The sequence below is a fragment of the Lactuca sativa genome, chromosome 5 (assembly GCF_002870075.4).
Source record: "Lactuca sativa cultivar Salinas chromosome 5, Lsat_Salinas_v11, whole genome shotgun sequence".
Classification (NCBI taxonomy): Eukaryota; Viridiplantae; Streptophyta; class Magnoliopsida; order Asterales; family Asteraceae; genus Lactuca; species Lactuca sativa.
Window position 1 is genome coordinate 91,200,489 of NC_056627.2, and position 17,543 is coordinate 91,218,031.

Sequence of the window (17,543 nt, forward strand, 5' to 3'; positions counted from 1 at the left end):
TTTGAGTTCAGATATGCCCGAAGGTGCATCCAAATCCTTCAAACCAAGGCTCTGATACCAACTTGTAACAATGTAAGTTTTCAAAACAATTTTCAATTTTAAACATTACATATCTCATGATGAAATATCAAAACATCAAATGTATCAAAAGTTATCTCGGTAGAAACATATCCCAGAATCTGAAATACAATTGCATAATACTCTATCAGTGTGTACAAAGCATGCTGGCGTCTTCCCGCGATCCTCGCTAGTACCTGAAACACATATCACATAACACAGTAAGCATAAATGCTTAGTGAGTTCCCCAAATACCACATACAACACATATGCCACTCGAGGCTATAACTTGGTATGACCCTCCGGTCAATGTGTCTCTACAGGACCCTCGAATCTCGTAGCTCGTTGGACCCTCTGGTCTGGTATAAATCATTGGACCCTCCGGTCCAGTCTGGTTGAGGACCCTTTGCCTCGTGAATCGTGGACCCTCTGGCACGGTCTATATTACACATAGCATACATATAACACCTTGCACATAAATCTCAAACATACACATACACATACACATACACATCCGGTGTGCACATAGATACCACTCTAGGTAAAGTATAGTGAGAAGACTCACCTCGGGTAATCTCGGAAAGTCTCGAACTGGAAGTACCGGTCTAGCCTCCGCGTAATCACATAAAGTAATTTTACCTCTAATGAACAATGATTCTCAAAGTCTAGACTAATCCCTTCTTCTAGTCTCTCAAAAGAGGAAAAGACCATTTTACCCCTCCAACGATCCAAATGTCCAATTGTTGACCAAACCCTAAAAGTCAACGGAAGTCAACTCCAGTTAATGGTCCCACTTTGACCAGACTCTTCGAGTGCACTCGAGTAACTCGGTGAGTCCATGTGTGTCCTATGAATCCTCCTAAGGCCTTACTCGACTTGTCGAGTTAACCTTTCACTCGACGGGTTACCACTGATCACGAATCGCGGGGCAACCCGATCCAACTCGTTGAGTCCTCTTATGGACTCGGCGAGTTTCCTCCCTGGCAATACACATTTGACCTTCTAAGGTCAGATCTGTTTCTCTAACTTATAGATCTGGCCTTCTAGCACCCAAAAGTCACGTAAATGTTCAATCTTTACGTCCATGCACCACACATCAAGCTCTATTTGAAGAAATAGCCCTTAAAATGACAACCTAGACTCAAAACCCCAATGGGACTGCATAAAGCTGGATGGTTGGGACTCTCTGGACCTATCAAGGTCCAGATCCAATGTCTATTCCTCAATGGGACTCTACATGCTCGATATTCCAACTAAAGAAGGGGCAAAGAAACCCTAGATTCATGAGGTTTTATACACGAAAATAGGCATGGATTCATACCTCAAACAGCAACCTGTGAAGAAGTGATAGAAGATCTGACCTCCTCAATCAGCCAAGCTTGAACCCCCTCCTTCTTCCTTGCAAGAATGTTCTAAGGTGAAGAAATTAGCTCTCTCTCTCTCTCTCTCTCTCTCTCTCTCTATGCTCTCTGGTGCGAATGGTGTCTCTCAAGGGTATGAGTGGCCGTAAATGAAGTCCATAAGGACCCTTAAATAGGGCACAGACCCAACGACTTAGGGTTTCTGCATACATCACAGACTCGTCGAGTCGACTACCCGACTCGTCGAGTCCATTCATTAATCTGAGTCATCAGTGGCGATCCTACTCGACAAGTTTAGGGATCAACTCGTCAAGTCCCTTTTCTCATCTCAAAAAAAATACTTAAATTATGATACCTGGAAATCCGGATGTTACTCTCGGGATGTCATGTTCAGTATAGACCAAAAGCATAAACAGAACAAAATAGACCTTAGAACATTTATTCATAACTACTAGCCTATAATCCAAAATCTCTCGTTATGTCAGCCAACTTATGCTCTCGTGTCATAACCTGTAATACAAAGAAAACTGAGTGGGTCAGGCTTGCGAGCCTGGTGAGCATATAGGGTTTCTACAATGTTATATCTGATGGGTTTTGATCATAAGAACATCCTATGTGCTCATACAAACCCTAATGCTTGGATCTAGGTTTCTCTATTGTACATGCAATTTATCCAAGACTATAAACCCTAGATCTAGCATATGATAATCAATATAACATATAATTAGGGTTTAGATCATACCTTGATTGTTATGTAGCAATAACAATCACAAATCCTCCTTGTAATGACTTTAGAAAACTTAGAGTCACAAATGTCACTCCTCTAATGGTTCACAAACACCAAGAGCAAGAGGATGAAGAAGAGAAGAGAAGGAGGCTCTCAAAAATGTGTGGAAACCCTAGAAGGAAGCTTGTCCACGTTTTTGAGGCATAAGGGCTCTTTAAATAGTGAGGCTATTAGGGTTATCTAACAAGGAAACCCTAATTTGGATGCTTAAGCCCTAAGCAACCAATGGACTCCTTTCCTTAAAGGCCTTGGACGATTTCCAATGGCTTTCCCCATAGAATTCGGCCAACCTTATAATATAAGGCAATCCATAGCCCAATTGCAATTATCTTATAATTACAATTCCAGTCCCTTAAGTTTAATTAATCTCTTTTAGTCACAAACTTAATTCTTATTAATTCTTGACTAATATTAATTAAACAATATGATTTCTCCTTTAATATATTATTCCCATAATATATTAATAAATCATATTTAATCCTTTCTCTCCATAATTCATCATATCAAGTTACTTTGGTGAAGGCAACCCAAAAGGACCATGCACCATCGGGTCAAGTACATACCAAAATAGTTATGGACTTAGACACTAATCCAACAGTCTCCCACTTGGATAAGTCTAATAACTATTCTGCGTATGACTTCAGATCCTGATCTGCAATTGTAGCTTTTTAAAGCTGCTGTCAACTCTGATCCTATCAGATACGCGTGTCCTTTAGATAAGGGATCATATATTCCTCCATTCTAGATATCGTATAAGACATGATTTCTAATCATTCTCTCTATACCATTTCTCGACTTCCGATTTATGACGACTGACTAATTGAACAAATCAAATTAGCCCTAGCCCGGCCAAGCATTTACGTTTGTCATCACTAAATCATCGAGGGGCCCAAAGATATCGCTTTTATCCTTCTTTGGATAAAAGGAACGGATAAAATTTGATTCAATGCAATCTTGCACTTACTCACCGAATCACACACAACAATATGTTTTATAACACCAAGTTACTGGTGCATTTACATATTATCAATGTGTAACCGATTTGCAAGATACATCTCACACATCTCGGTTTCAGGAATATAAGATATTATCGTCTCACCAATCACTTGTGATACAATTCATGGAGTGATACAAGTGAGCGTGGGTTTAATCCAATGCTCAAATCATATTCATAAGCACTCATGAAGATTGCAGCAAATATTTGCTTATGTCTAATACTCTTTAGACAATCCACACACCAATTCATGACAGTCTTTATTCATACCTACTTCCAACATATGAACGACTGTGGCCCGTTCAAATAATTTGATTGTACTAAACCAATTAAATTATTCAGGAAGTCAAAACATGCAAAGTGAAACACAAGAATAATACTAATCCCATATGGCCTCAAACCTTTGAGTATAAATAAAACACCTTTTATTTATCACCATATCGATTACTCATTATTTTTTGTTTCGGGTAATCAACTTTTTACTTGAATTATTACACTTGTCCCATGCTCTTATCATGCCCACAATGTTTACTTATGGTTCTTACTTTGTGAAATATATCAAATGAACACATTTCCAATCGTACTCATTTCACAACTCCAAATCCTTTTTCATAAGTGAAAGAATATCAAACTCTTGCCACTTATAGAATATGTTAGATTCTAACATTTTATGCAATGATCCTTTTCGTAATGTCATAGCACAAAAAGTCACAAAGACTATTGACAACGATATTACAAAGTCCTCTATCGGAGATTGTTATAATACAATTCCTTAGATATGATGTCTCTCACTCAAGGTACATTCCTTTGAACATCCTTTTGCATAAAAGTTTCTAATCTAGACATAGATTTTCAACATTCAATTCCCAATATGGAAAACTTTCCATACTTACCATATGACAACTCATTCTCAATAGAATCTTATCTATTCATAATAATGTCGATATGGTCCATCCAATACTATACTTCCAACTACTCACAAGCGACCAATCCTAGGCGAACTTTGGATTGTCCTTTGATAGTTGTTTAATTATCTTAGTCAAAACCGATTCTTGTCCTTTTCTCTCTAAATGCACTAGACATTTGGAAAATTTTAGAATGGTCAAATATTATAGCATTTGCAATCAATCCTATACCCGAGGCGTATGGGACATGATGCATAATGTCTTACATAAAGATTTGATATTTTATCAATCTTCTGCCATAATATTTTATGTGCTATGTTCTCAAAATTCGAACTACGAAGAGGAATGTCGTAATCATAATCGAAATTTGTGAACACACTATGTTTCCTTGACTAAATTATTAACATTCCACAACCTAAGCCTTTAGATTTGAAATGAAGCATAATATTCTCTCCCTTAATTATAGCAAAACAACTTTTCAACTCTTGCAACTTTGCAAAGTATAACTATTGTTTTCTATAATTAATATTGCTAACTTGCAATACTTTCCATAATAATCATACAATCATAACATTTATGCTCCCACTATCATGACAATTATTATAAACATAACACTTATGCTCCCACTAGCTTTGACATGTATTCAGAAACAGCTTAACTTCCAGAAAAACAATACCCATTGAATTTCTTAAGTTCATGTCTCTAATACTTAATGCTTTGATAATCCTTTATCAAGGCTTCTTAATCTCATACACCTTTATCCAAGATAGCTCATATGTGTCTTAAACAATTAAGACCAATTGCCAAATCTCACAATTCGAGTCATGGAGAGGGATACCGTAACCATAATCAAATTTGAGAATGCAATTTTACAATTGCTATCTTCTTAAAATCTTTCTTAGTGAAAGCATTTCCTCACAGTCACTTTCATGAAGCAAGAAAATCTTACGACACTTAGATTTTAATGGTGTATGTGTTCCTATCCATGTGAATTTGTCAAAACCAAAGTTTACGACAAATTCAAACTCATATGGACCGAACTTTCTTAATCTTGATTTCTTGCCTTATGGTAGCACGGCTGTCCACCATGTTTTCCAAGTAGTCAAACAGCTCACCTTTTCCTATCAATATACCTTTCATTGATCAAGGTGCCTACCTTTCATGCGTTCAAATGAGAACTCATAGAACTCACATGCATAATTGACTCAATTTGGAATGGCACAGAAACAAAATAGTGTCAACACGATAGGTTGTAAAGCTCAACTTGAAAGGACCTTAGATCAAACGATTTATCAAACAATGACTATTAATAAGAACAATGAAGTTTCACAAAGAACTTTCACTAAGAATGATAATCTCACAAAGAGATTATTGTTCGCACAAAGCGGCTATTAGGGTTTGTGAAAGAAAATGTCTCAGAAACCTGTACAAAAGACTATATAGAACTATTATAGACAATCCCTACAAATCAGGGTGTTCCAGCTAACTAATAAACGATAACTATGGAAACAAGATAAATACTAAATCTGTTACATTAAAAAGATATACACTGAATAACTTGTATGCTGACGCTGGATTACGTGCTGATGCTGAGTGATCAGTTTCAAACATCATCATATTATAAGGTTCGACCTTACAATCTCCCCCAATATGATGATGTTCAAAACAACAGCTATACTAGAACACCTCTGGACAAAAAATTCTTCATACTCAGCTTCAGCTTCTACTTTCACAGGCCAGTAAGGACTATCCAGCAGCTCCTGTCTTCTATTCAGTAACTCCATAGCAATCAGTATGTGAAACTCTCCAGAGAGATCTTGATGACTCATGCACATTTGTCTTAAACCAACAAGATGTGCTGTTGGACCTCTTGGAATTTTTGTGGTGCGTTGAAAACACATTTTCCTGTTTTTATCAAGATAAAATATTCCATGTTCGGGAACAGAGATGAACTTATGTTGAACCGGCTCAACACCGATAGGAAGAGAGTTGTTTATTCCTTCAGCACCAAAATTTAGAACCAATACATCTTCACTATCAACTTGAAATCTGGTTCTTCTGATTCTTGGAACTGAGGAACTTGGGCCTTGCTGCTGAGGACGTTGTGTAGGCACAAGATCCAGACGCTGAACTTTCTTGATCAGTAAATGAAGAGCACAGGTCAGTTCTGAAGAGAGAGCCGAAGTTTGCTTGGATGCTATTTCGAGCAATTCCATCCATTCAGAGTATCCGTATCTGATCAGCTCATCCCTCTTAACAACTTCAATGTATGGATGTTGAAGACCTTGACGAGTGATCAGCAAAGTAAGAATTTTCTCGTTACGAGGTTTTGAAGCTTTAAATTTGATGATCTTATCACTGCTCACTCTTCGTTTAAGAACATCTTGAAACCTCTTGCGATCAATCCTGTCGAGAACATTATCAGTCCTTGACTTACTGCTTCTGGGAGGAGGCTGTGAAGATTTGGATTTGGACTGATATTCTAAAAACTTTTGCATCTGAGCTTCAAAGGATCCTTTGGCCTGAAGTTTATGCTGAATGAGAGATTCATCAGCTTGAGCAATATTCTTTAGAAGCTGAGCTTTATTGGCTTCATCAAGAATTTGCTTAACTTGATTAGGAGACATGTTCCATTCAGCTGCCAAATTGGATATGCTGATAATGGACTTAGGTTTCTTGCTGCGAAGAGAAGTATCAGTATGTGAAACAGCCAATTTAGTATCTGCTGCCTTGCGCTTGCGAGATAGAGGTTGAAGATCCTCGCTAGCTACATCTGAGTCTTCTCCTTGAACTGGCACAATGAGATCAATGAAGTTCATATCTAGCATTTGACTTTCATCATCATGTTCATCTTCATCATCATCTGAGGCTTCTCCTTGAACTGGAATAGTGGGATCAATGAAGTTCATGTCCAGCATCTGACACTCATCATCATGTGCATCCTCATCATCATGCTCACTATCTTCAGTAAGCTTTTCAGTATCTGCTGGTCTATCAGACTCGTCAGTAGGCTTTTCAGTTTCTGCTATTTTATCAGACTCGTGCACAGGCTGTGGTGGCTCGGTCTGGTTTAAAATGTTATCTTCAGATCCAAGCTCAACAGAGTCAGTTTCTCCCCCTTTTTGATCATCATCATGTTTTGGGCCAGGGGAAGGAGTTGACAAAAGAACTCCCTTCAATTGGTGGACATCAGCCTCAATTCGTAGAAAGCTCATTAAATGCTGAGGCCAGTATATGAATGAACTGAGTACCTGGAACTTCTTGTGAGCGATGTCGCTCCCCCTGAGAAGGTTGCTCCCCCTGGGATGGTTGCTCCCCCTGAGATTGTTGCTCCCCTTGAGCTGAGTGAACTCGTTCAGTGATAGAAGGAGTATGATGAGAAAGTTGAGGGGAGAGATGACCACCGTCCTGCGTTTCAGCTTGTTGATCAGCATTAATTTCGTTGTTACCATCAGCTCCTTCATCAGTGTCAGCAGTTAGTGAAGGAACAGTATATGGATTTGCGATCCATTCTCTCATTTGATCAGAGATGCCGATGTCATTTGCCATTGGATCATCCTGATACATTCATACTGACATGCGTGGGAATTGGATGGGGTTTCCAGAGTGGGAGTAGTAGGCTTCAGCGAAAAATTTATCTAGGACAAGAGCAATCCAGCGTGGAAAGAGGACATGATCAGCGCGTACATTGGCACGAAGAAGTTGGACAAGTTGATCAAAGAAGAAAGCCCCATAATCAAGACGTTTGTTGAGAAGAAGGGAACAGACAACTTGTTGCTCATAAGTACTCAGTTGATCACCACTATGAGATTTGTGACCCACACATTTGCACAGTGCCCCGGTGAAGAACTTCCATCCTGGAGTCATACATTGACGCAGAATGAGAGCTAATCGAGCACCAGCCTTCGAGTGATCATATCCCAGTTGATCAAAGAGGCGTCGACAACGTTCAATAGTTGGAAGCTCAGAGAATGGTTCAAAAATTGGTAACCTGAGCGCAGCACTGAGGAGATCAGCGGTGATAAAAACTGAGCGTCGGCCACGTCCAATAGTCCCGGAGATGGCGTTGTTTTCATCATTAACCGTTGCGGTGTAGTAGAACTCACATACTTGTTCGGGAAAGAACTCTGATGGAACCTCACTGATTGCGTATCGAATTCGGAAGGAGACTAAGAAATTGACAAAATCATCAAGTCCAAGACTGCGATGAACATCTGGTATATCAGGGTTGAAAACGACATTTGTGGCTTTGATGTATATGGGAAGAGGAGGAGAGTTTGGAGTTGGGATGACTCTGCTTGAAGTGGAGGAGAAGGTGAACAGTGATGCCGCCATTGAAGAGAGTTAGGATTCTAGGGGTTTTTTTTAAGAGAGAGAGAGAGAGAGAGAGAGAGAGAGAGAGAGGGAAGTTTGAATGATGGGAGGAAGGTTTAGGAGAGAGGTGAAAAGGTTTAAATATGGGATTAAACGGTTTAAAAAAAAGGCAATGATTATCTTCATCGAAAATAACTGCGTATCTTGACAGACTGTCAAATCAAAAAAAAATAGTTGTTGGGTAAAAGAGTCGTTGTACTGAAGAGGAAACGACAATCAGTGTCTGCGGAAGCGCTGAGATCATTGTCACGAAAAGTTACATGCTGAAAGATAGTTTGTCGTCAATTCAAGGTACAACTTGCTTGTTTAGGGTTAGCAAGGTGATTGGTGCGTGTGATAGATATTGGTTTAATTATCTAACCATCGGCACAGAGTGTCGAGTCTTTATCAGTGAGTGGTATTTCTTACTGAATCATTAGACACTGAGTGAGAAGAAGGTGAAGAGAGGATTGTTTCATGTGATAGACCTTGGTGTTTTGGTCTAACCATCGGCAAAGACTGTTAGATTCTCATCAGCATGTGTTTTGTCACACTGAATCACAGAATCAGTGTAAGATTGGTAAGAGGGGATAGTTGCGTGTGATAGACCTTGGTGTTTTGGTTTAACCATCGGCAAAGACTGTTAGATTCTCATCAGCATGTGTTTTGTCACGCTGAATCACAGAATCGGTGTAAAATTGGTAAGAGGGGATAGTTGCGTGTGATAGAACTTGGTGTTTTGTCTAACCATCGGCAAAGAGTTTCAAGTTGTTATCAGTGTATGGTTTAATACAATGAATCATTCAACTTTAGTTTAGAAGATTTGTAGAAGAGATAGAGATAAGAAATCATACAATGTACTCAGCATGCTAAACATCATCAGCATATCATCATCAGCAAAAAAACATTAGTTTATAAGACAATAGCAAACATTAGTAAAACATTTTCAATCCAGAGTGATCATTCCAAGTTCGCCAATAATGTGAGCATTAGTTTGAGTATCCAGGGCCTTGGTGAAAATATCAGCTAGTTGATCGGAAGTCTTGACATGTTTTAGAACAACCTTGCCCTTCTCAACATTGTCTCTGATGAAGTGATGTCTGATCTCGATATGCTTTGTCTTTGAGTGCTGAACAGGATTCTGTGTGATCTGAATGGCACTGGTGTTATCATAGTATATAGGAGTCTTTGTGAATTTAAGCCCATAGTCTAAAAGTTGATTTTGAATCCATAAGATTTGAGCACAACATCTCCCAGCTGCAACATACTCAGCTTCTGCATTGGAGATAGCTACTGAGGTTTGTTTCTTGCTGGGCCAACTGATTAGTCGATTTCCAAGGAAATGACATCCACCTGACGTGCTCTTCTTGTCTAAGTTGCATCCTGCATAGTCGGAATCAGTGTATCCAAAGAGTTCAAGTGCTGAGTCACGAGGGTACCACAGTGCCAAGTTCTGAGTGGCCTTTAAGTATCGAAAGATGCGTTTGACTGCAATGAGATGAGACTCATTGGGATTAGCTTGGAATCTAGCACAGAGAATGGTTCCAAACATGAAAACAGGGCGACTTGCAGTGAGGTAGAGAAGAGATCCAATCATTCCTTGATAAAGAGAGTGATTAACATTAGTGCCGGTGGGATCAGCGTGTAGCTTATCAGTTTTGGACACCGGAGTAGAAGTTGGTTTGCAGTCGCTGAGAGAGTACTTAACTAGCATGTCAGCAATATATTTACTTTGACAAATTGAGATACCTGATTTTTGTTGCTGAACCTCAAGACCTAAGAAGAAAGTCATATTCCCCATCATGCTCATTTCGAACCTTTGAGACATGATCTCAGCGAATTCTTTGCTCAGCTTCTCATTTGGAGATCCAAAGATGATATCATCGACATAGATTTGAACAAGAATCATTTATGAGCCTTTCTTTTTGATGAAGAGAGTATTGTCAATTGCTCCTCTTTTGTAGCCATTTTCAAGAAGATATGATGTCAGTGTCTCATACCAGGCCCTAGGAGCTTGCTTCAATCCATACACAGCTTTATCTAGTCTGTACACATAGTCAGGGTGCTCTTTGTCTTCAAAGCCTGGGGCTGTTTGAGAAATACTTCTTCTTGTAACACACCATAAAGAAATGCCGTTTTGACATCCATTTGGTAGACAATGAAGTTCATGTATGAGGCATATGCGAGAAACAGTCTGATTGCTTCAATGCGGGCAACTGAGCAAAAGTCTCCCCGTAGTCGATGGATTCAATTTGAGTGAACCCCTGAGCAACAAGTCTTGCTTTGTTGCGAGTAATAATACCATCTTTATCAACCTTGTTGCGGTAGACCCAACGTGTTCCGGTGATGGTCTTTCCTGATGGTCTGGGAACAAGGGTCCAAACCTTGTGCCTTTCGAACTCGTTCAGCTCATCTTGCATGGCTTTAATCCAGTCAGCGTCTTGAAGAGCTGAGTGTATCTTGTCAGGTAAAATCATTGAAACGAAATTAACATACATGCAAAAATTATTAGATACACGAGATCTGTTTCGGACACCATCATGAAGATTCCCAATAATTTGATCAACAGGATGATCTCGATGTCCAGAAGCTGATTCCAATGGATTTGACACTGAAGTGTTATTGCTGAAAGGAACATCAGTTGCAGGAGAATCTTCAGTCTCAAGGGTTTCATCAGCATCGGAAAAATGAGTTGTCGAGCTGACCGCAGTATCTTGATTTACAGAAATTGGATCTAGAATGATAGGATCAGGAATAATAGTTTCTTCTTCAGTATGAGAAACTTCATCATATGGGCAAGAGAGAAGCTCTTGAAAGATAGAGGAGGAATGAGCTACTTTTTCATCAGTGTATGATTCTTCATCAAACTTTACATGAATGGATTCTTCAATGCACTGCCTGTTCACATGAAAAACACGAAAAGCCTTTGAAATAGATGAATATCCAACAAAAATACCTTTTTCAGCCTTAGGCTCAAATTGTGATTTGGGATCGCGCTGATTAAGAATATAACAAATGCATCTAAACACGTAAAAGAAGGATACGTCCGGCTTTCGACCTTTCAGCATCTCATATGGTGTCTTTTTGTGAGCCTTGTGAATTAGAGATCGATTCTGAGTATAACATGTTGTATTAACAGCTTCAGCCCAAAACGACATAGGAAGACCAGCTTGAATCATTAAGGTCCTTCCTGCCTCAATCAGTGTTCGATTTCTTTGTTCAGCAACTCCGTTTTGTTGAGGTGTGCGAGGAGCGGAAAAGTTCTGCCCAATGCCTTTATAATCACAAAATTCTTCAAGAGTTGAATTCCGGAACTCAGTGCCATGATCACTCCTAAGCTGCTTAACTTTGAGACCAATCAGTGTCTCGTTTTGACGAATCAGGGAGATGATTTCCTGTGCAGCATGACTTTTCTTCTTCAAGAAAAGCACCCACGTAAATCGAGTAAACTCATCCACAACCACCAGAGTATACTTGTTTCCTCCTTGGGAACGAACAGGAATAGGTCCAAACAAGTCCATGTGTAGTAAATGAAGAAGAACAGATATGCTAGAACATGACTTGTGTTTGAATGATGACTTGGTTTGTTTTCCTTGTTCACACGCTGAGCACATCTTATCTTTGACAAAGCTGAGTTTTGGGAGACCTCTAACTAGATCTTGATTGGATATTTTAGATAGATTCTTAAAGTTCAAATGAGAGAACCTTTTATGCCAAATCCAGCTGAGATTGGTTTGAGACTTTGTAAAGAAACATTGCATCAGCGCCTTGTCACTTGAGAAAATGTCAAGAACATATATATCATCTTTTCTACTTGCTGAGAGTACAATGTTCTTGTCAGTGTTAACGACTCTTCCTTCCTTCTTTGTAAAATGAACATCATAATCAGCATCACACAATTGGCTGATTGAGATGAGATTGTGTTTGAGACCCTTTACATATGAAACATTCTGAAACACCACATTATTGCACTTGATGTTTCCATATCCTTTAGTAAACCCCTTTCCATTGTCTCCGTATGTTACTGCAGGACCAGTTTTCTTGACATAGTCTTCCAGGAGAGACTTGGATCCTGTCATATGTCTTGAGCAACCGCTATCTAAGTACCAAAGATGCTCCTGACCCTGCAGTGCTGAGAAACTAGTTAGAACACACTGACCCATTGTAAGATGGGTCATTCACAAAGTTATTTGACAATATATTATAGCACTCTTTAGGAAGACAGTTTAAAGAATTTGATTTAAGAGTTCATCTTTCATTTCTAACTTTGATGTTATCAGCTCTTAATGATGTTTTATCAAACTTGCATTCACTGATTTTGTGAGTCGTGTCACCACATCTGTAGCAAATTCTAGTACCAAAGTTTTTCTTCGTAAGCACATTTCTAGATTTAACACACTTAGATTTGAAAGATTCACCAAGTGAACTTTGAGTCCTTTTATTTGACATTGAATTACTACAGAATTTAGTGTTAGAAGAACTATAATCGGTGATGGATAAGGAGCTGACATCAGTATCAGATTTAGACTTATGTACTGAAACACTGCAATCAGGATAATGTTTAAGTTGTTCATGAACAGCATGAAACACGCCGTTTGAGATAGGAAATGCGATAATATTTTCAGTGAGAGGAGTTGGTCTCTCAAGATGTGCAGGGTAAGAAGTAGGATCAATCCCGGTAATTTTAATATTACACTCAGTAAAACCTTTAGAATCAGTAACACAGTGTTCATCAATGAGACTCTGATTAACAAAAGTGTTGCTGATAAATTTGTTTTTGAAACTATCTTTTAATTCATTCATGGAATAAAATTCAGATTCCTTTTCTTGAGATTTAAAAACCTTTTTAGCTTCAGCAAAATTTCCCCCAAGGATTTTCTCACATGAATGAGGTATTTGAGCAGAAATAACATAATTAGCATTTTTGTGAGATTTAGACCAAAGTTTTAAAACAGTTTGTTCTTTGTTCAAGAGGTCTTTAACTTTATCAATTTCAGCAGATAGTGAGGAATTTGATAAACTAGTAACTCTTAGATTTTCCTGAGTAGTGTCAATAATGAAATTGTTCAAGGATAGTTCAGTTTTAAGAAGATCAATTTGATTCTGCATATATCTTATGATTTGATTCTTCTTAGAATTAAGAACACCCAAATACTCAAACATTCTGATTTTTTCATTCATTGAATAGGAAACAAAGTTTTGAACCTGATACATTGAAGGAGAATCAATGTTGTGCTTCCTGGAGTTTTCAACTGCATCAGACATATCAGCATCAAACGAACTGTTGCTGACTTTACACTCATCAGTGTCTTCTATCTTGGTCATCAGACATTTAACTTCATCATCTAATGACTCCTCATCAGTCTTCCACTTTTCTTCTTCAGCGACAAGAACTTTATGTTCCAAGTTCTCTGCTTTCAGTTTCTCAATCAACTTGTTGTACTTCTGCTTCCAGTATTCATCCGAGCTTTGGGTTCTTTGCTTGCATTCTTTTGCAAAATGATCAGTGCTACCACAGTTAAAGCACTGAGCTTTCCCTTTCCTTTCAGTAGCATGTTTCTTGTCAGCATCTAATCTTTTTGAAGATTTCCCACTCATCTTTTTCTGAAACTTTGAGAAATTTCGGCCTGATTTCTCAAAAGTCTTCACAATTAAAGCCGCACTAGCAACAACCTTTTCCAGATCATCAGTATCACTTTTAGAAGAATCAGTGTCTGAATGGTTTTCAGTATCTGACTCTAACACTTGCTTTTTGTTTGAGAATAGTGCTACTGATGACTCACGCTGAGCATCCTTCATCGGCTCCTTTCTCTGAAGCTTGGATTCCTCATAGTATCGAAGGTTTCCATAGAGACTTTGTAAGTCCATTGTGTTGATCTTCTCACTATTTTTCAGCACATCAACATGATTCTCTCAACCTGCACCCAGAGAATCCAAATTCTTCTGCACTAGAATAGTTCGATGCTTCAACTGATCTAGTCTCCGCAGATCATTAACAAGAGTATTAAACCTGTTAAAGGTTTGAGTCAGGGTTTCACCTTTCTTTGCAAAAAATGTTCATACCTTCTGTTTAGATCATTTATTTGAGTAGCCTTGACTTCTTCAGTGCCTTCAAAAGATACAGTCAGCGTGTCCATCATTTCTTTTGCTGAGATGTAGTTCTGAACCAGCCCAAAGATATTGTATGGAAAAGCATAGCTGATTGCAGGCCGAGCACGAACATCGAGACCATTCTTTCTTTTGTCATCTGCTGTCCAGTTTTCTCTAGGTGTTTTCTTCATGACACCATCAGGAACATTGTTTTTCAAGGGCTGATACATCGGAACATATGGACCTTTTTTGATGATGTCCAACATGTCTTCATCTACAGATTATAATGCATAGAGACCCTTTATTTTCCACATAGCAAAATTGGTTTCATCAAACGGAGGAATTTTAGCAGAAGGATGATTTGATGAGTTTGAAGAGGAAGATGATGAAGCCATTTGTTTGATAAAAGAAACTTGCTCTGAGACCAATTGAAAGGACCTTAGATCAAACGATTTATCAAACAATGACTATTAATAAGAACAATGAAGTTTCACAAAGAACTTTCACTAAGAATGATAATCTCACAAAGAGATTATTGTTCGCACAAAGCGGCTATTTGGGTTTGTGAAAGACAACATCTCACAAACCTGTACAAAAGACTATATAGAACTATTATAGACAATCCCTACAAATCAGGGTGTTCCAGCTAACTAATAAACAATAACTATGGAAACAAGATAAATACTAAATCTGTTACATTAAAAAGATATACACTGAATAACTTCTATGCTGAAGCTGATGTTGACGCTATATTACGTGCTGATGCTGAGTGATCAGTTTCAAACATCATCATATTATAAGGTTCGACCTTACACAACTCATGTGCTAGTGATGATCGATAAGGTTTATTTTGATTTGTTCTTGAAACCTTTCAAGACCATTAAGACTCCCAATGACTCCTTGACATATAAGATTCTCTTGTCAATAAACATTTCTTGACAAACAAATATTCAAGAGTTAGTGTAGTTTTTATCAAAACACTTCATAGATCGGTCCTAGTTGGTCTTTGTCTTATCCAAGACATCACAACTTTCCACATTTGATGAATTTTATAAACCTTCTTAATACTTATCACTCATTTTCACAATCATAACTCTAAGACTTGTTTTGGAACGAAGTATGATTGACTTCTTGATTTAACCATTTCTTCAATTCTTGATTCCTCTTCTTAGACATACAATTGTACTAAGACTCACTTAGAGGATCAAATGGTTCTTAATCATTAAGACATATCATAAAGCATAAAAGGTACTCTCCCTTCTTCTTAGAATGGAGAAACTTTTACCTTTCTGCCTACTTGATTCTTCTTATTCGTTCTGCTATTGATTTAAACCTTTTTAATCAATTCAGACTTACAGTTAATCTTATAAGTATAATCATATTTACTAAACCTTTAGCAAATCATGACGAATATCTTTGTTGCTCTTATGGTGGACTTGATCAATCATGCAACTTTGTGTACTCGATCTCCTAGTTCTTCACTTGACACTTTGTCAATGAATTAGTCTAATTTCCAAATATGAAATTTCTCATTCATCGTGCAACCAAGTTGCATGATTCCAAGTTTCTGTCCAATTGAAACTTGGGCAATGAGAAACTCTCCTTATTTGGTAAATTTTCGACATTTCCATAATTAAGAATCAAATCCATTATTGCTAATAATAGAAACACTTAAACATCAATTTTTCATACACGCCATTGCAAGGATAAATAAATAATATAAAGTCAAAATTTATTTTATTGCGGAAAAATTTTTGTCCTTACAATGCAATTCATTGAAAAACTATTCTAATACATATTTCTTAGAAATCTAATTCTAACTCTAAGTAGTAGCTCAAGAATCTAATCTTCAAGTAATGCGATCGAAATCCATTTCTTCACGGTTAGATTCTGCTTACTTCTTCTTCCCTTAAGCTTCCTCTCTTTTCTTCGATCCTACAAAACATCAATTGTAATCTTATCACATTATGTATTAAGAATCTAGAATAGGAGCTTAAAAGAGTTAGTCAATGGATTTTACCTAAAGCAGAGTCATACGTTTTGACTCTCCCATCTCTTAGATCTCTTAGGTAAATAGGACAGCTTCGTCTCCAATGCCCTTTGTCTTGGCAATAAAAGCAAATTGACTCTTTTGGAACAGGACATGGAACTACTTCAGACATTGCCTTTCTCTTATGATCAAACTTTTCGATCATAGCATGTCTTTCGTTGCCATTGTCTATATCCATAGAGTTCTTGAAGGCATATTCACCAATCAACTTTGCTTTTCTATTGCGCCAAACCATTGCTGATTCAACAGCAATTTTATAGCCAATTTCCTTAAACACCCCTTATAGACCAGCTTCGTGAATGAGGCCTACTAACGGTAAGACTAACTTTTAATCATACATATATATATATATATATATATATATATATATATATATATATATATATATATATATATATATATATATATATATATATATATATATATAATGTTAGACTTTTAATGTTATATATATAGTATAGGGTGTATTTTACACTTTTAAAATACTAGGTTGTCAAATTTAACAATTATACTTTTAATTCATTTAAATTGTAGACCAAAACTTTTATGGATTTATTAAACCTCTTTTAATTATACACCTTAATTAATTAATAAAACCATAAGGGTGTGATATGAACTTTTCAAAACACTACTAGGGTTTTAGAATTTAACATTCATAGATTAATCTTTTAATCAACTTTTAAATTCCAAAACTTGAGGGCAAGTTTTGAAACCTTTTCAAAACATTAGGGTTTCAACTATTTAAATTTCAAAACTAAACTTTTGAGTTTAAATTTAAACTACAAAACCTAAAGGGGAAAATTGAAACTTTTCATAACACAAGGATCAAATAACAAATAATATAAATTAAACAATTAATTTCATCATTATCTATATTTGACCTAATTTCAATTTCTTGCAAAATAAGTTACCCAATTAATACAAATAATTCAACTTTATCATATAA